Genomic DNA, 21,038 nt, shown 5'->3' with positions numbered 1-21,038 from the left:
TCTCGTCGTTTTATGTATTTTGTCTCTAGACAAATGAAGTTCGTATCGGAGGGTTTTACGATGAACATATTTCATGAATATTAAACAATCATTCGTTCGTTCAAATTATTATTACAAATTATGCAAATCTTTAGGGTATATTTTTACGAAAATAATGTTCTTTTTTCCTTGACTATTCGTTAAAATGATGAAGTTGCGATTTCATTTTCGTTATTTGCGTTCGTGTCAAGTATTTTGTATACGTGTACGTTGTTAGTAGGCGTACGAAACTCCAAGTTGCATATTTTTCATCCGATATTCCAGATGCAAATGGAGTTGACGATTCATTCTCAACATTTTCTCAAAAGCATGTGACATTTTAAAAAATTGAAATAAAATATATAAACGAAAACTTTACCGGATTACGTCGTCATCACGGAAAAAAATAGTAATTTTTGTAACAAAAAAACTAGCCGAATCCATTTTATATTTTTTATCGGTTTTTGTACGTCGGCGAAACTTTTCGTACTTTTATTGTCCAATATTTCATCTTGTTTACGAGTTGAACAAGAGATTCAAACCATTTTATCGACTATACAACGAAAAACTTCAATATGGCGAGAGACTATAAAGGGTATGATTTTTTAGAATTAAAATAAAAAAAAATAAAGGTAAAAAACCAAATCCGTAAAGTAAAAAATTCCATTAGTGTTTTGACACATTAGTACCCACAAATGTGGTACATTTTAACGCTCGTAAAAATAACAAAAAAAAAAGGATAATAAAAGCCAAGGACAATTTTATGCTTGCTAAGGGGTAATTATGTGAGAACATTTTTCCTACTCAAGGAGCATGTCAAAAGGATTTTTTACCTCGTTGATTAAATTAGCCGGCGGAAATTCACCCTATACTTAACTCTCTATTTTTCTGTAAAGAAAATTTTCTCAATTGTGTCAGGTGTACTGTAACGTAAAGCAAGCCGAATAGCGATATGTTTGATTTGCATTGTTTCGGGTCAATGAGCGAAATGACGACTGAAAAATTCGCAGCGAAAAATATGCGCTAAAAATCAATTCCTTTTTAACATTTCATTACAAAGTATATCTCGCTTTTTGCCATAGGCAAATAAGGAAAGTAAATAAAACCGCGAATTTTATTCGCCTTATTTTTTTCTCGTTTTCCGTGTTGCTTTTTTCCACACTGAACGGTTGATGTATTGAATGAAATGAAAGCGAGGATTCGTTTTATTTTCTCGATTAAAATTAATCGAGTAATAATCGAAGCGTTTCGGAATGGAAGGAGGGGAATCGGGACGATAAATTACAAATTTTGATTCAAATGCTCTTTCTTTGTTCATTTGTAAAAGGTATATTACGGAGTTTGAAAATCTGTAGAGTAGGAAGAGATAGATAGAGACATTACCTTTTAATTACAAGAATGGATTGAAAAAAAAAAAGAATTTACCTATTAGATGGACAAAAGATGATTGAGAATAAGGTCCAGATAAAAAATGAGTCTATGCTTGAAATGATAATTCGATTTTTGTAATTTTTGTAATTCAGAATAGACTGGCAAAAAATCTCAAAAAATTGAATTTGACTTGCATTTTTACATCCCAAAAAATTCAGTTGGCATTTTCGTTTCTGGTAGATGTGAGTCTAGAATATGAAGAAAAGTACCTAAGTACTATTTTAGATTTTCGCAGTGGAATAATAAGAGTCGTCGACTGCGGCTCGTATAACGGAGCGCAGTTGAATTTTAGAGTTGCAACTCCCCCCCCCCCTAATTAGATTAATTATGAACTGTTGCAAATTTATTCAAAAGTGATCTTGTGACCTATCAAAATAAAATGAAATTTCGCGAAAAATTCAAATATTTCAATAAAAATGTTTTTGAGCATTTTTCAAGAATGTTAGTTTCCAAAATTGTGTCATGATTTTCGGGGTGATCGAAAAAGGTGTCATGTGACCTATCAAAATGGGTTAAAATTTTGTACAGAAATCAAAAATGTTGATCAACACTTTTTTTGATCAGTTTTGATGAATTTTGAGCCCAAAATTGCTTATAATTTCTGGAGATTTAGAAAAAGGTGTCACTCGACTTATCAGATTGTGTTAAATTTTCAACATGAAATCAAAGATTTTTATCAAAACTTTTGAGCGCAAAGTGGTCACGATTTCCGGGGGTTTTGAGAAGGGCGTCAGGCAGCTTACCAGAGTAGGTTAAAATGTCTGTTGAAATTATTTAAGGAAATCAATTGTTCGAAATGCTTTGAAATTTTACATATTAAAAATTGGTGAAACATTTCCATAATATGGAGACAAGCTTAGATCGTAATAAAAAAATAGATAACTAAATATCTTCGTCGGCTTCTTCTCTGCTGCTTTTACAGTCCAACTCACCATCGACCTCTCAAGAAACTTGCTGGACTCAAAATTCTTCAAAACTGTGATAAAAAGGTTTTGATAGACATTTTTGTTTTCCTGTCCAAATCTTTAACCTGCTTTGATTAATCTATGACACACTTTTTTCAAAATTCCCAAAAATCATGAATGATAATGCCCAAATTTGAACTCAAAATTATGAAAAACAGCTCAAAAAAAGATTTCTGGAAATTTTTGATTTCCTCGCGAAATTTCAAAGCATTCTGATACGTCGTATGACACCCTTTTCAAAAATTCCAAAAACCATAACCAATTTTGGGCTCAAAATTAGGCAAAAAATGCCCAAGAAACATTTTGATTGGATATTTGAATTTATCGCGAAGTTTTAACCCATTTTGATAGGTCGCATGACACTTTTTCAAAAATCCCAAAAATCATGACCCAATTTTGGGATCAAAATTCTTCAAAAATGCTTTAAAAATATTTTTGCAGAAATATTTGAATTTCTTGCCAAATTTTGACCCATTTTGATAGGTTACAAGTTATTTTTGAATAATTCCATAACAGTTGATTTTTAATCGAATGGACTTTTTATGACAAATTGATGGTGAAGAAATCACCAGAATGTCCTCATGACCCTTGAAATTTTTTTCGGATGTCTGCGTGACCCCTTGGTGAATTCTATTGACTTTTTGGTGACAGAGTCACCAGAAGTCACCAAGTGAGTTTTTGACTTTTTTTTTTTTAGGTGAATTTATGATGAAAAAATCACCAAAATGTCCTCCTGAGTTCTGACCCTAGATTTTTTTTTTGAATGTCTGGTGATTCCTTGGTAAATTCTGGTGACTTCTTTGTGACAGATTCACCAGAAGTCACCAAGTGAGTTTTTGACTTTTTTTAAAGGTGAATTTATGATGAAAAAATCACCAGAGTGTCCTCATGACCCTAGAATTTTCTTTGAATGTCTGGTGACTCCTTGGTGAATCCTGGTGACTTTTTTTAGATGAATTTATGGTGAAAAAATCACCAGAATGTCCACATCACCCTAGAATTTTTTTGCATGTCTGGTGACTCCTGTATGAATCCGGGTGACTTCTTGGTGACAGATTCACCAGAAGTCACCGAGTTGGTTCATTGTCTTTTCAACACGAATTGTTGGTGAAAGTACCACCAGAATGCCTTCAGGGCATTTGAAATTTTTTTTGAATTTCTGGTGACTCCTTGGTGAATCCTGGTGACTTCTTGGTGGCAGGTTCACCAGAAGTCACCAAGTGAGTTTTTGGACTTTTTTTAGATGAATTTATGGTGAAAAAATCACCAGAACGTCCACATCACCCTAGAATTTTTTTGCATGTCTGGTAACTCCTGTATGAATCCTGGTGACTTCTTGGTGACAGATTCACCAGAAGTCACCAAGTTGGTTCATTGTCTTTTCAACACGAATTGTTGGTGAAAATACCACCAGAATGCCTTCAGGGCATTTGAAATTTTTTTTGAATTTCTGGTGACTCCTTGGTGAATCCTGGTGACTTCTTGGTGGCAGGTTCACCAGAAGTCACCAAGTGAATTTTTGGACTTTTTTTAGATGAACTTATGATGAAAAAATCACCAGAATGTCCACATGACCTAGCATTTTTTTTGCATGTCTGGTAACTCCTTGGTGAATCCTGGTGACTTCTTAATGACAGATTCACCAGAAGTTGGTGCTTTGTCTTTTCAACACGAATTGTTGGTGAAAATCCCACCTGAATGCCTTCAGGGCATTTGAAAATTTCTTTGAATTTCTGGTGACTCCTTGGTGAATCCTGGTGACATCTTGGTGGCAGGTTCACCAGAAGTCTACAAGTGAGTTTTTGACTTTTTTTTAGGTGAATGCATGATGAAAAAATCACCAGAAAGTCCTCATGACCCTATAGAATTTTTTTTGAACATCCGGTGACTCCTTGATGAATCTTGGTGACTTCTTGGTGACAGATTCACCAGAAGTCGCCAAGTTGGTTTTTTGTCTTTTTTATGGCAAATTGTTGGTGAAGAAATCACCAGAATGTCCTCATGGCCTTTGAAAATTGTTTTGAATGTGTGGTGACTCCTTGGTTAATCTGGTGACTTCTTAGTGACATATTCACCAGAAGTCACCAAGTGGGTTTTTGAATTTTTTAAAGGTGAATTTATGATGAAAAAATCACCAGAATGTCCTCATGGCCCTAGAATTTGTGGTGAATCATGGTGACTTTTTGGTGGCAGATTAGTCAGAAGCTAATAAGTGGGTTCATTGTTTATTTTAACAGGAATTGTTGGTGAAAAAATCACCAGAATGTCCTCAGGGCTTTTGAAGGTTTTTTTAAATGCCCGGTTCTGTATCTACAAATATCTTTCTCCCATGACGAGATGGGAGTAGGCTACTCGCTTTGCATTCAACTCGTGAAATGAGTTTTCTGCTCTTCGTCCTGTGTTGTTTGGAACCTTAATGACGTAGATATGACAGATCTGAACTAATTGAGATGAAAAGCTTTATTCGAGTCGTATTTTATTTTCACATGCAGATCAGTTTTGCAAATCGTATGGAAAAAGTTGCAGATAGCGAGTGTAGGTCGAGTATTGTCGACCTTGAGAAGAAGTAGGTTGGTAACTGGATAAATTTTATAGGTGAAATTGTTATGCGTATTCAAGTACCTACCAACCTACCTACTTATGAGCTAAACCTGCAGAGCAGACATGCCGACGTTGAATAAATTGCTTAAGAGAGAAACGACTATAATATTTGAAAAGAATTGAGGAAAGAAAGAAAAAAAGAAAAAATTATATGAAGGTAGTATCGAGTGTAGGTATTTTTGCACATGTTAATGCGGCAATTAGTTAACAATATATCAACGTCAAAGGTTAACGTATATTTTCTAACGTGAAGAAGAGAAAAAAAATTGCACGAGTGTTCGAGAAAAGTACGTCAAATACACTCGAAGGCAGTAGAGGAGATTTACTTTTCGGAGAAGCGCATTAAAAAAATAATACATACCGTCGATAAATAACATTTTCACAACGCGACAGGGAGCTTTCGTATAAAACTAGCGAAGAAAAAAAAAGCACCAAATCTGTGAGAACGAATGTAAGTTAATTTTACCTCGTTAAGTTGTTTCCGTTTTCCCAGGAGTCGAATCGGTACCTCGGTCTCGTTATATAGCCTAAGAACGCCTTCATAGTGTGATATAATTTGATAACAAACATAAGCCGAAAAATACCATTTTTTCTAATTATTTATCTTTAGGTTTATTTCCAGCTGATAAATAAGTACCTAGTACTAACTAGCTCGGCTACATAGACTGCGGAATGAAATACCTACCTACTTTATTTTCTTTCCTTCATTCAAGTCGAGCTCGCCCAGTGATGACGACGCCGCTTTGTCAAATTCATTCATGTACGCGCTGACGAAAGAACGAGTAAATTACACGTCTGCCAAAATGGGAAACACTGTCAAAATATTCAAATTTTTGCCCTCCATCAACGTTATACGAAATACTTTGTACGCTCTCAAAGAAGCCATTTTCCCTTTCGTATTAGTTTTCAAAGCCGAATAAACAATGTAAGATAAGACGTCGCTAGGTTTATAAAAGCTTTTCACTAATCACTGTCGTAAACATATTTTTTTATCTATATTTCCGCAGGCGTAAATAAATTATTTATTCAAATAACTTTTTAATCGTTTTAGTAAAGAGTTCGCGGTGTAACAGTTTCGTTGCAATATTTATTTGAAAACCTGTCTCGTTGGGTTTCATGTGCAGCGACTCGTCGCTCATGGTTTGAATTTTTAATGCAGATGAGCCTTAATCGAGCGCATGCTTGTGTGCTAAAATTATGAGGGAAGGATGATTTTGAGTATTTGATTCGAAGTTGAATTGATTTGTTAAGTGCGTAAGTATACGTATAAATTACGTGTTTTTGTTTTGATTTGATCGAGCTTTGTAAATCATGATGAAAAATTTTCAATGTTTCCCACTCTTTAATCAACCTCTATGGCCCAAGGGTTTGACATTTCAGTTCATGATATGTTGTACTGAAACTGAGCTTACAAAATTTTAAAAATATCTTCACACATGTTGCCTCCTCAAAATCTGTTTTTAATTTTTTGAAATTTGAAGGAAGGGAACCTCAAAAAATATTCACTTTGACATTTTTGTGTCTTTTGACGTACCTGTTGGTTACTCAAAAATTCACTTAATTATTTCAGAAAGAAAGAGAATTTTGATCAGAATTAAAAACTTTTCCAAATTATTTTTATTTAATTTTTTGAATGGTTGTTTAGAAAGGTTTTAATCAGAAATGAAAAATTTTCAAAAAAACGTTTACAACCTTTAAATTTTATGTTTTTATTTTTTCCAATTTTAGAAGGCTTTATTGAGGGGGGGGGGAGGGAGGACGAAGAGAGTTTTCCTCAGAAACTGGGCTCATTCAGGAAAATTCTTGACTCAGAAATGTGTAATGTTTGATTTTTTTTTCTACAGTACTTTGAACTTTTTAAAAGTTATTTCTCAATTTTTTTGGAGCCGAGGGCCATGGCTTCATACGGGGTAAAAAAAAAACGTGATAAAAAGGAGACTTTGTCTGCCTGTGTAGTCTTCTTAAGGTCATTGACCTGTATATATGACTTTTCAAGGTCGTCTGTTCGCCTGTCTGATCTCGTAAGGTCACTGACCCGTGTGCCTGTTTTCTTCAGGTTATATGTCTTCCTATCTGATCTCTTCAGGTCATTCACCCTTCCGTCTGGCGTCTCAAGGTTGTATGTCTGCTTTTCCAAGCTTTCAAGGTCATTGACCTGACTGTCTGGCTTCTAAAAGTCGTCTGCCCGACTGTCTAAGGTCATTGACCGGACTGTGTGGTTTCTACAGGCCGTCTATCAGCCTGTCTGAGGTCATTGACCTGTCTGTATAGCTTCTTGTGATTGTCTGTCCACCTGTCTGTCATCCAGAGGTCATCGACCCATATGTCTGATTTCCCAAGGTTGTCTGTCTGCCAGTCTGTGTGGTATGTTAAGGTCATTGACCCTTCTGTCTGGTTTCTCAAGGTCGTCTATCAGCCTGTCTGAGATCATTACCTGTCAGTATGGGTTCTTATGGTTGTCTGTCCACCGGCATGTTCACCTGTCTGTCATCCAGAGGTCATCGACCTATATGTCTGATTTCCCAAGGTTGTCTGTCTGTCAGCCTGAGTGGTATATTAAGGTCATTGACCCTTCTGTCTGGCTTCTCAGGTTGCCTGTCTGTCTTTCCAATCTTTCAAGGTCATTGACCGTACCATCTGGTTTCTCAAGGTCATCTATCAGCCTGTCTGAGGTCATTTACTTGTCAGTATGGCTTCTTATTGTTGTCTGTCTACCAGTCTGTCTTGCAGGGGTCATTGACCCTAATGTCTGGTTTCACAAGGTCGTCTGTTTGTCAGTCTGTGTGGCATGTTAAGGTCATTGACCCTTCCATCTGGCTTCTCAGGTTGCCTGTCCGCTTTTCCAATCTTTTAAGGTCATTGACCTGACTGTCTGGTTTTTCAGGGTCGTCTGTCCGATTGTCTAAGGTCATTGACCAGTCAGTATGGCTTCTTATGGTTGTCTGTCCACCTGTCTGATTCCCCAAGATCGTCTGTCAGCATGTGTGGCTTGTTACGGTTATTCTCCCGTCTATCTGGATTCTCAAAGTCGACTGTGTTCCTGTCTGACCTCTCAATGTCGTCTGTACACCTTTCAAGCCTTTCAGAAATTTAGTTATTTTGTAACCAGTTCTTATAAGTCCGACTTGGTATCTAAAATCCTACTATAATACAAGTAAAAGTTTCAAAGATCAATAATTTTTTCCAAGTTTTCAAAAGTCTATCATAATGTCTGAAATTGAATGCAATTTTTTTCAATTTCTTAAAAGTCGGATTAAAATTTATTGGGTAGATAAATGCTCTAAACTTTGTAAATTAATAATTTTTTTTTCAATTTTTCAAAAGTCCGACATACTTAATACAATTTTTGAGATTATGACGTAATATCAAGATGCTATAAATTTGTAATTTTTGTTTTTGGATACAAATTTTCGAAGGACAAACTCCCAGGCCAAAAAACATATCCACGTTAAAATTATTTTTATGATGAAATTTCTAAATTGATGCGTCAAAAATCTTCCACTATTCACTTCCGGTTTCTTTAGCGACCCACTTGACAATAGATTCGCCGCTTTAAGCCGAAACGCCGGCTGATTTTTGTAAATCTGCCACTTAAAAGGCGCTCAAAAATGACAGTAAATTTGCCGGTGAAAAAACGCCAGCTAGAAGCGGCTAGTTTATAAAATCAGCCATTTAAATCAGCCGCTTTCCGCCACTTTTAGAAAAACAGCCGCTTTTGAGCCGGCGTTTTAAGCAGCAGTTTTTTATTTTGTTGATTTGCCGATTACAATGCACATGCGCAACCTGTGTTCAGAACTCATTTTCAAAAAATTTAAAGGAAAGTACGAAGTGCGGTACATGTATACCACTTGAAAACGAAGATTTTGTTGTTGCTGTGATAGCTGAATGGTGAGCGCTCTGAACTTCCACGCAGGAGTCGCGGGTTCGATCCTACCTTGGGCTAGAAATTTTTTGTAGCTTGGTAGATTTTTCGGCGTTTCAATGAATTAATCAGCCACTTTAAACAGCCGCTTTTGGCTGGCGTTTTTTTACCGGCAAATTTACTGTCATTTTTGGGCCGGCTTTTTCACCGGCTTTTTCGGGCGGCGAATCTATTGTCAAGTGGGGATGGTCTCGCCATGCACAAATCCTTTAAAATTGAAAAAAATAGAAGAATTTTGCCTGAAAAGAAGTACTTACAATTAGATGAAAATTTGTTTTGAAAATTTCCAGTTTCAACACGACAGTTTTTTTTTTGAGACTTACAAAATTGAATTTTAGGTTGAAGGGCTAAAGTTTTCAAGAATTTTGTATATAAAAAGTAAAAAGTAACAATTTTGAAGGGGGTCGATCACCTTGGGCACCATATCAGTAGTTGACTATTAACGTGCAATCGTTCGCTTTTTGCTTTTATAAAACAGAATTTGTTCAAATGACGGAGTAGAAACGGAAAATTCTCTCTCCAGTGTTGTCTATTCCAAATTCTTAAATTTTACGATTCGGATACACCTGCAACAATTTTTACTCACAGATTCGAATTTTTCACTATCAATAATCTGCCTCACGTATATGTATGAGGCAATTTATTCGAAAACAAATACTATTAAATTCTTTCCAAGAACATTGGAAACTACGTTTAAATATTTTGTTCACGTTTCTTTTTACTACAAGTTTACTAAAGAAAATAATTCAAAAGCAAGTTTTCATGGTAGGTTGAGCTTTAAAAAACACATACACAAGTTATCTGGTGTCTGGTGTCGTAAAAAAGAGAGGGGCGAAAATTACGTAGGCATTTCTACATTATCTTTCTCACTGTGTAACTGGAGGCTGGAACGTTTTAGAAACTCAAGACGAGCAATAACAATATTAATGGAAGTGATATTAAAACTTTATCGTGAAATTCCTAAACACAAACAGCTGTATCAAAAAAAAGTTTCGTAATGAGGTATAAATAATTTCACGAGTTCACAACTTGGAATGAATTTTTTTAGATTATAACCAATACATAAATGGTTAGATTAGATACCTTGATTTACTCGTAGGTGGTTATTCCTTTTTTTTATTTTACTATTAATCTTGGTCTAAGATAGGTTCTTTAAAAGTAGTGACCTGAATCTTCAATAAAATTTTATTATAAGGAATGTTCTCGAAGTAGGCAAATTATCCATCTAGTAAACCAAGGCACTAGCTTCTCCTGTTGTAGCATAGGTCATGTTAATTTGCCTGAATTTATTTGGGTAGATTAACCTATCTACATATTGTTCAATGATTCTGGGCTTAAGTGATGAGAGTGGGGAAAAGTTGAACTTATGGACGTTAGGTAAGTCCTACCTAACGTAGTAGGTACCAAGAATAATTCGAATGTGGATTGGTACGTATGTTTTGAAGTGTTACGCGATCGCGTTGTAATTAATCCTTTTTCTTTATATGTTTCTATTTTTCTAATAATGTTTCGAGTAAGAATAAAATGAATTAGTTTCGAGTGTTAAATTTGTTTGAATGTTCGATAATGATTTCGTGTTTTAATTCGATTGAATCGGTTTTAATTATGGAAGAGTAGACCTGTGTCACGTAAGCCAGTAATGGCGGTGCTTAGGCACACGCCTAGATAATGGTGTGAATTTAGGGAAAATTCTTCTTAGATAGGGCTACTATATAGTCATGGAAATTGACTCCGTCTTAGTTTATTAAATCAAAATTGTCAAGGTAATGTCAGGTTTAGAAACTAATAATTAAATATATCAGGTATGATATATTATTAGCTCTTAGAAATTTAGATAATCGAGTAAACGATTCAAATTTATAATGTGTCTAACATTGTAATTATTCCTATGAATAATATTTTATAATCGAATAAATACCTATCACCTAAAAGAGGTTACGATCTCACCTTATGCTTTTGAAACTTTGATAGGTATTTACCTATTTGTGTATATAGTCCCTTTTTCTAACCTTTTTCGATGATAGGAAATAAATTACTCTCTGGTTTAGACATTTTAATTATCTGGAGTATAGGCAGGTTCCTTTATGTTACTTTCCTGTAGAATTACCCACTTATCCTATTTAGTTATACCAGTCTAACTCCTTACCTACCTATTTGGACACGCCAAGCTTTCCCCAAAAAATGATTCCTTACTAAAATTATTTAATCCTATACCACAGATAATTAAAATTGGCGCCCAACGTGGGGCATAAGTTTGTGTCAATTTAAGTAGGTAAGACCTACCTAAAAGAAAAATTTTCCATTTTTGAAAATTTGTGTCAAAATTGAAATTCAGGAAATTTCGTATAATTTGGATTTTTTATTGAATAAAATAATGAGAAGAATTTATTTCCATGGCCATAAGTAATTTTATTTCATTTGTGAGCCTTCTGTCTCCAGTTGAAACTGGATAGAAAAATTTCCGTCTGTAACCATGTATCGAGTAGGTAGATACATGGGTTACGTAGATTCGTGTTAAGAAGGTTTTTTCTAGCAAGCACACTGTCAATTGTACCTACTTACGAGCATGAAAATGCGTAAACGAAATAAATGTACTTGTCTAGGTAAAGGTATAATGTATCGAACGAAATTGCATCTCAAAAGACCTTGAAATATGTGTAAATATGTTTGTGTTAGTAGATAATTAGGCCAACTAAATTCTCTCCTCCCCCCAAACGTTTTCGATTGCTTTCGAGCATTCGAGTACAAACTAGCTATAAGATTATAAGAAGTACAGTTTGAGTTTAAAAAAAAAAAAATATGAAAAAAAAAAGATAAAAATAGCTTCGAGTGATCGAATAGAAAAAGAGTTCCTAGAAAAACCAGACTGCTAGAGTATCTATTGTATTCGTGTACTGCGCATATCCTTATCAGAACTTGTTCACGTTGTGTTCTGCTGCGTAGGTTAAGGCAACAGTATTGTAATATCTTTCGTTGCGTATGTTTCTGTGTTTTGAATGCTTTTAGTGCGAATTTTTACTTTTCCTTTTTGAGTAATTAGTCAATGAATTTGTTCGATTATTTCTTGTAATTGTTTCAAGCTCTAATTTGTAAAGCTTTCGAGTGTGAAGTGTGTAAGAAAGAGTGTCGGCCTGTATTCGAGTTCCTGGTTATTGTTCCAGTCATTTTACTCTGTTTATTCGTTTGGCATATAAAATGGACGCTCCGAAGGTATGATAGGTTTCTAGGAGACCTTAATAAAAATATTACGGGTATTATTATTATCATTAGTTTTCTATGTGTATTATATGAATATTCGAAGGTTGAATAAGTGTCGAAATTTCCTATGTAATAGGATGGCGCCCAACGTTCGAGTATTTTTGATCCACTATACATATTATTCAATCTTCGAGCATGTAGGTATATATTATTATTTGTTGTTTTCGATCATTAGGGTTTGTATTACTTTGTTAGATGTTCCTTGACAATTTGTAGGGCTTTAGGGTCTAGTTAGGGATTGTTAGGGAATTAGTTAGGGTTTATTCACACCATTATCATGCTGGCTTCGTGAGTTTCGCATTCTGAAGAAATCTTTCATAGTGTCGAGTAATTCACGCGAAGAACTAATTCAAGATTCGATTTCAACTGATCGATTAGTTCCTGATACTTCGATTATTGATCCAGCGAACCAAGTTCCTGATTTTAGTCGATTTTCACCCGATTACGACGAGTTATCATCTACGGCTGTGTTCGTGACTCCTAAAAAGTCACACAGAAGGTGGTCGAGAAGTTTGCCAGACCTATTGGTTGTTTCTCCCAACGAACTCGAAAAACAGTTGGTTGAGAAACTTAATCCCAAACCTTCTTCGAATATAAAGCTTCATCGTTTGCGTAGTTTGCAACATCCAGTTGGTTTCTATAAAGAAACTAGATTTCGTAAACGTATAAAACCTACGCACGATTCAACAAACGACGACGTCGCTCCAGTGAAATTTAGCGACTCATTAATCGACGACTTAAACGAAGTATTCAACGCTTCAATATTTTCATCTCATCATTCGTTTACTGAATCCGAAGAATCACCGAATTCATCTCGAGAACGTCGCATTTCAATTTCATCTGATAAAATTTCACTTTGCTCAACTATTCGACGATCTTCGAGTGAATCAGACATATCTACTGTATCGATTAACGAATTGAAGGTTTCTTATCATCGTTCACCTTCAAAGGTTTCACCGAAGAAGTCACCTGTAAAAGTCGATAAAATGGATCCTTCAAACATGACTGTCGACGATATTAAAAAATTAATGGCTGATCACGAAAAGGCTACCAAAGAAATGATGGACTGGAAAAAAAGGGCTAGAGAAGCTGAGGAATTCAATGGTACTCGCTTCGAAGATGCTGATGCTACTGGAGGTAACCAAAATGTAACTCAAAACACTACATTTGTTGGCATATCTCCAGCACAAATGAATGCCATAATGACGAAACAATCTGAGTCAATGGCTAAAATGTTCGAGAAATATGGCCCTAAATCTCGTCCTAATTTCGACAATTCTCCTCAAGAATCGTGTATTGAGATTCCTCAACGTCATTTTAATCTCAATGCAGCAGCTGATGAATTCGAATATCACATTCCTGGTTCATTATCGTTAATTAAAATCGATCCAGTGGTATTTCGAACTAATGGCGATGGTTCCGAAGGAAAAGGATTCAATCTTCAACAGATTCTCGATAATACAAGATTGAAATCCTGGGAAGGAGCTGAAGATCATCGAGTAGCCGAAGAATTCGTAGTTGAATTTGAAAAGGAGATGCGACCATACGTGAAAAATAATAAAAATTACAACATTCTCTTTTCAAATAAACTCGAAGGTGTGGAACTCGTTAATTTCCAAAATCAAATGGATTTGGATGCTCCTTGGCATGAAAATGCTAGAAAATTTATAAAAGAATTTTCGAATAACAACGTGTATACTTCCGATAATACATGTTTGTTTAAAGACAAGAAAAATCCGAACCAGAGTGTAACCGATTTTGTTACATTTTGGTTAAAACGTATGCGTTGGAATCCCTGTGCACCGTCTATATGGGTTGCTGAAATGATCGTCGAAAAAATCAAGCCTTTTGGTTATGAATTTCGAGAAGTATTTAAGGAAAGCAAACCTGAAGATTCGATTGAGAATTTAATTGCTCGAATAACCAAAATGGAACAAGCTGGCTCAAGAGACATCGAAAGAAGAGATATTAGTGCGTCATCATATTATCATCAACATATGAAATCTCTTATCGATAAGTCTTCGAAGAAAAAGAATAAAAGCGATAATAAATCTTTTTCGTCGTCCGGTTCCAGTGGTTATCAAAAGCCTAAAATAAATTCGAATAATTCCAACAATTCGAATAATAATCGTACAGCTCAACAAAATCTTCTTCTGAAAAAGTTCAAACCAGGTCAGCTGTTTAAAAAGACGATAAATCCAAAAGATCCTAACAGTGCTGATATGAAAAAGATTGCTAGTATCGAAGAAGTAAATTTAACCGAAAATGTTGAAATTTATATGCTGACTGACAAAGGTGAATTTGAAAAAGTCGATCCTTCTAACGAAGAAGAAGAACAAAGTAATGAAGAAGAAGAAGAAGATATTATCACCGTTCGATTATGTGATTTAAACATGTAGAGGGAAATACTGACGGTCGTAGTATTCCCTCCACTGATCGAAAACCGACCGCTAAAATTATTTCAAAAAAAGGCGATCCAATCAAAAAACCAACTGTTCCAGAACCCCCGCCAGTCATCAAAGAAAAATTGTACATTATGGGTGGACGAATCGCATATATCGGTAATCGAGCTGCACTACAGTTTATGAAATATGTTTGTTTTGATACTTCAAAAGACGAATATATTTTGTGTCAAGATAGCCTAACTGTTCCTCAAATCAACAAAATACTTGAAGAAAAAACGTTCGATATTCCATCAACAGTTGATACTGCGTTGCTATCTGTTGGTTTACAAGAATCTGTCTGGACGAAAAAATTCGATAGTTCAGCATTTCATCACCATTTGAAAAAATTAGTCATCAATCTTCGAGATAAACACCATTTCAAGAAGATAATCTTTATGCTGACCGTTCCATTACGAGGTCGTGAAGAAGACCTTGAATATTGGAAAACGCTTCAAGAAGTTAATAGCAAGCTTTTCTATATTGGTCATAAAGAAGAAGGTTGTCGGTTTTGGAACCTATTCTCATTTTTTGTTCAACGCAATGAATTATGGCCAAATGAGAAAAAATGGTACGTTTATACTTACGAAGAGGATATTCTGTATCAAGTTAAACAGAATTTATACGAACTGAATAAATCGACTTCAAAAGAAATCAACTGTGTTTATTGGAGTAACGCATGTTTCCAAAAACTCCAATGGGAAATGATAAAATTCTTCCGAAGTCAATGTCAAATCGATACCAAATTCGAATTCGAGAAAGACCTTGAAGTGAAACATATTCAACAGCGAGAAGAACATCTAAGTGGCAGCTTATATGGTCACGTTGACGAACCTGTGATATTCAATCTAAATCACAGTGTTATCGAAGTTCTTAATCCAGTCGATATCGAGTATGTGAATAAAGACGTTTCACCTAAAATCACACTCGAGTTTGGCAAAGTAAAAATTGATGCCTTGATCGACGGAGGATGTTCTCACGTGTTAATTCAAGAAAATGCATACGAACGCATTCTAGCCGAACATCCTGAACTTCGAAAAAGCGAGGTTAAAGCTGAAGGTATGGGAAAACAATTTTCCTTAGCCGCTGGTAAATCACATCCGAAAATTACCAAAATGTCATATGTTACCTTCAGTTTTCCAACTCAAAAACCTCGTAAAAGTGTATTCCATATTCAGCTTTTCGTTGTGAAGGATCTTAATGCTGAATTAATCGTTGGTCGAAATCTTCAACGTGAGTTTAAAATGGTGACTCATATGGCTGAAAATCGTATTCAAGTTCGAGATCCATCTAACGATACTACGTTCGACGTTTTCTTCAAAGATAGCGAAAAAAATCCACATCGATTCGAGCTGAAAAGAGATCCAAAGCAGAAAGGTCCAGTCGAAGTAAAATATATCACCGCGATGAAAACCGAAGAAATTTTCTCCATCAGCGAAAATAAAGAATATGTCATCGATGGTGAATTGATGCTTCGAGTCGACGAAACGGTTCAGGATATCAATATTCCTGATCCTGAAAAAGGTGAGTTAAAAAATAGTATTCACGATAATATTGAAATATTCGAAGATAGGATAGGGCTGTGCAATATGTACACGCACACTCTAGTATTCAAAGGTGGAGTTCTGCCTCCTCCTGAGAAAATTTGGGTAAAAACACGTCCTATTCCTCATCGCTACGAAGATGGTGTATTCAAAATTATTCGACAATGGATCAAAGATGGTAAGATTGTTCAACGGCAATCACCATATAAACTTGGTCTAGTATTCGTTGACAAAGGTGGAGGAAAGGTCAGAATTTGTATCGATGGTCGACCTTTGAACTAATACATTTTACGTCATTCTACTGAAGTACCTAATATCTCGAATATGCGATATAAATTTCGAGGTATGAAATGGTTCACGATTTTCGATTTTAATTGTGGCTTTCTTCAAATTGGTCTCGATGAAAATCAACAAATTGTATTAAGTTTTGTTGTCGATGGTATTCCTTTTGTAATGACAGTAGTCGGTTTCGGTACCGAAGATTCATTGGCTGCATTTGTGTACGCTCTGCTGCTTGTATTGAAAGGTTGCGAACGCTTCACTGGAGTGTACGTTGATGACGTCGTTGTTTTCTCGAGAACGCTCAAAGAACACCTAGAGCACATTCGAATATTTATGGAGAAAGTGAAAAAGGCTGGAATGACACTCAATTTAAAGAAAACACAATGGTGTAAGAACAAAATCAATTACCTAGGAATGGTGTTTTCTGAAGAAGGAGTTACCGCTGATCCAGCTAAAATCCAACCAATTTTGGATTTCCAAAAGCCAATGGAACTCCGAGGAATGCAACAATTCCTCGGAATGTTCCAGTACTATCGAGCTTATATGTCAAATATCAGTGCTCTCTGCGAATCCTTGTACGCTATGACTTCGAGTAAAGCTGATTTTGTTTGGACTAAAGAAAGAGAACTTTGTTTCGAAGAATTAAAGCAAGAATTAGCTCGAGAAACGATGTTGGTATATCCCGATTTCGATAAACCTTTTTATTTATACTCAGATGCTTCGACTAAAGCCATCGGTGGAGTTGTAATGCAAGAACAAGAAAAAAATGAAAAAACGTTCATGATGCCAATTGCATTTACATCTCGAGTATTGAAAGGTTACGAGAAATCTTATTCGATAATGGAGTTAGAGTTACTCGCTATTGTCCATTTATTGGCGAAAAATTACTATCTTCTCGCTGGTAACAAAGTTCATTTGTACACAGATAATATCGCTGTTACGTACCTAAAGAAAAATGACTTATTACCGAATCGAATTATAAAATGGCTTCTTTATTTAGATAATTTTCGAATTGACATTCGTCACATAGCTGGTTGTGAGAATTCTATTGCAGATTTTCTCTCTCGATATACGTTTCAAATCACTGAGAATGATAAAAACTTCACGATTTTTCTCTTTAATTATTTACCTCCAAAGTGTCTCTATACAGAATTTCGACGATTTCGAGCACTTCAAGATCGAGATGACCAAATCAGAATGTGGATGAGTCGTGAGCCATATCAAACGTTACTCGATGAAAAATTGAACCTGATTATGATTCAAAATCGTAATGATCGAATATGGCGAATTTATGTGCCATTAAAACTTCGAAAAGATATAATCCATCACTATCATCACGAGTATGGACATGTCGGTATTACAAAACTCATCAAAATTATACGTAGACATTTCGATTGGCCAGGTCTGACAGTCCAAGTTCATCAATTCGTTGCTGAATGTATACCATGTCAAATCTCATCACGTTCATCATCGAGATTATATGGTCCAATCACACCTATTGTGTCTGAACGTTTTAATCAGATACTATGCATCGATAGTTTTGGTCCAATACCACCAAGTACTGGAGGTTGTGATTCAGTATTTGTTATCGAAGATCACTTTACCAAATATGTTCGATTGTATGCTGTCAAAGTAGTCACTTCTGAAAATTTGATAAAAAAAGTCGAAAGTTGGATCACAGAATTTGGAAAACCTGAAATGATTTTATCTGATAATGGTAGCCAATTTAGTTCTCGATATTGGCGAAATTACTGGAGATTTCAAAATATCATGTTACGCTATACATCTCGTTATACTCCAAATTCGAATCCTGCTGAACGAATTATGGCTACGATTGGTTCCAGTATGCGAAAATATATCAGTCGCAAGCAGAAATCTTGGGCCAGAATTTTACCATCAGTCGAGAAAAAACTAAATTATACCGAAAGTTTAGTTACTGGATGTATTCCATTCGAAGTGGTAAAAAAGACAGTGGTTCCAGATCCCTTAATAGATATCATCAAGAAAAGACATGTTCCAGCTAATATCGAAAAAATCGTCGCTGATAATCACAAGAAAGATCGTGATCGAAAAATAGAATATTTCAAGAAATATTTTAAACCAGTCCGATTAAAAGCTGGTGAATTGGTTTTCGTTAAAAATCGAGTTCTTTCTAGTAAAGAGAAAGGAATATCAGCGAAATTATCTGACTGTTGGAAAGGTCCTTACAAGGTTATCGTCGAAAAGAAACCAAACGTGTATGAACTTGAAGAATGTGACAATCCAGAACACGTCATAAGCGAGAATATCAAGCATTTGAAAAAGTATAATGCGAGCACAGACACTCAAACTTTTAGGGAAAAAGTCTTAAGCCTTCTCGTCGAAATGTCTGCTAGTCTAGTCTCTTAGTTACTGATATGTAATATTGTATATTTCGATATTCGAGTAGTAACTAACCTAGAATTGTGTTGTATTTTTCTTTTGTTTTAGATCCACAATAATCGATTCTATTCCAAGTGTAGCGACTGTCACGTCCACTTCATCAAGAACGAATTTATTCCCGATGATCGAGTGTTTATGTGTACCCCCCAGTCTGCTGAATTGGATATTATCATCGAGCGAAAAGACCAGAAATTATTTCCATTTATTGGATTCAACTACGAATGCCCGATCCGTCATCGAATTAACGTTCAAGTCGAGTCATTGAGTTTTTCGGAAGCTTTGAAAAAAGCTGCGTTCGAGTTTTTGCTCAATAAAGTCCGTCTATATGTTAACAAATTTCTGACGTTGACTTTTGGCTGCGACTATTTACTCGATGAATTTAAGCCAACCACATTCGACCGTTCGCTGATTCGTTCCTTTTCAACTTTCGTACCTAATGAGTTGTTGATCATACCGAATATGGACGAATTTATCTCCTGCGCATTCAACGATTTATTCCTTGGCGCGACGATTTTCGAGTAAAAAGTAACTTTTCAGTATACTTCCCGATCACTCTCAACCCTGGAATGCCAGGATACGAAAATGACGAGCATATCGTCAATTGCTACGTCACTGAACTTCACCCTTATCGAATTTCTGGTGAAGTTAAAGGCACCATAATTCTCGGACGGAATTTTACATCGAATATTATCAAATACGATGATAATAAGGTCGAATTTACGCTCAAAGGTACGCGAACAAATCCTACTCCTCGAATAGTCCGTTGCAAGAAGATGTTGCCATTGATTCGAGTAGATGGCATATTAAACACTCTTCGAATAATGTCACCCGATCAACTTCGAGCGGAATTCGAACACATACTCCTCTACATTCGAGCAAAAAAGACGAAGGATGGAGTGGACGACGGTCGCTACGACGGTAAATAGGTTTTGTTCCTTTTTCGAGTTTGAACAATGTTATTGTTTCTTTGTCGAGTATTTTTTGTATTTTTTCTTTTTGTTTTTCTACCGATTTTGACTATGTACCCGATTATGACGTTTTTTCTCGATTGTGACCTTTTTTGTATTTGTAATTTTTGTTTAAATCAGCAGCTGTGATTTATGATCTTTTTATTTTATAATTTTCGAGTTTTTTATCTTTAAATTTTTTATCAAATTTTTGTACTTGTCTTTCGAAGATATTTTTAATTTGAAAATTTTCCAAAGTGCAACTTTTTCCCAATCTCCTCACTTCAGTTTGCCAGGGGAGAATTTTATGTAGCATAGGTCATGTTAATTTGCCTGAATTTATTTGGGTAGATTAACCTATCTACATATTGTTCAATGATTCTGGGCTTAAGTGATGAGAGTGGGGAAAAGTTGAACTTATGGACGTTAGGTAAGTCCTACCTAACGTAGTAGGTACCAAGAATAATTCGAATGTGGATTGGTACGTATGTTTTGAAGTGTTACGCGATCGCGTTGTAATTAATCCTTTTTCTTTATATGTTTCTATTTTTCTAATAATGTTTCGAGTAAGAATAAAATGAATTAGTTTCGAGTGTTAAATTTGTTTGAATGTTCGATAATGATTTCGTGTTTTAATTCGATTGAATCGGTTTTAATTATGGAAGAGTAGACCTGTGTCACGTAAGCCAGTAATGGCGGTGCTTAGGCACACGCCTAGATAATGGTGTGAATTTAGGGAAAATTCTTCTTAGATAGGGCTACTATATAGTCATGGAAATTGACTCCGTCTTAGTTTATTAAATCAAAATTGTCAAGGTAATGTCAGGTTTAGAAACTAATAATTAAATATATCAGGTATGATATATTATTAGCTCTTAGAAATTTAGATAATCGAGTAAACGATTCAAATTTATAATGTGTCTAACATCGTAATTATTCCTATGAATAATATTTTATAATCGAATAAATACCTATCACCTAAAAGAGGTTACGATCTCACCTTATGCTTTTGAAACTTTGATAGGTATTTACCTATTTGTGTATATAGTCCCTTTTTCTAACCTTTTTCGATGATAGGAAATAAATTACTCTCTGGTTTAGACATTTTAATTATCTGGAGTATAGGCAGGTTCCTTTATGTTACTTTCCTGTAGAATTACCCACTTATCCTATTTAGTTATACCAGTCTAACTCCTTACCTACCTATT

The 21,038-nt window shown here is 35.3% G+C and overlaps 1 long non-coding RNA gene across 1 annotated transcript; it reads left to right on the top strand.

The window, feature by feature from the left end:
• Window positions 1-9,642: 9,642 nt before the first annotated feature.
• LOC135839143 (uncharacterized) lies at window positions 9,643-20,430 on the top strand. The gene is made up of 2 exons (XR_010557543.1): window positions 9,643-12,147; window positions 18,932-20,430. It is a non-coding gene; the product is annotated as an uncharacterized LOC135839143 (long non-coding RNA).
• The last annotated feature ends 608 nt before the right edge of the window (window positions 20,431-21,038 follow it).

Source organism: Planococcus citri, chromosome 3 (assembly GCF_950023065.1).
Source record: "Planococcus citri chromosome 3, ihPlaCitr1.1, whole genome shotgun sequence".
Classification (NCBI taxonomy): Eukaryota; Metazoa; Arthropoda; class Insecta; order Hemiptera; family Pseudococcidae; genus Planococcus; species Planococcus citri.
This window is presented reverse-complemented; position numbering and strand designations above follow the sequence as displayed.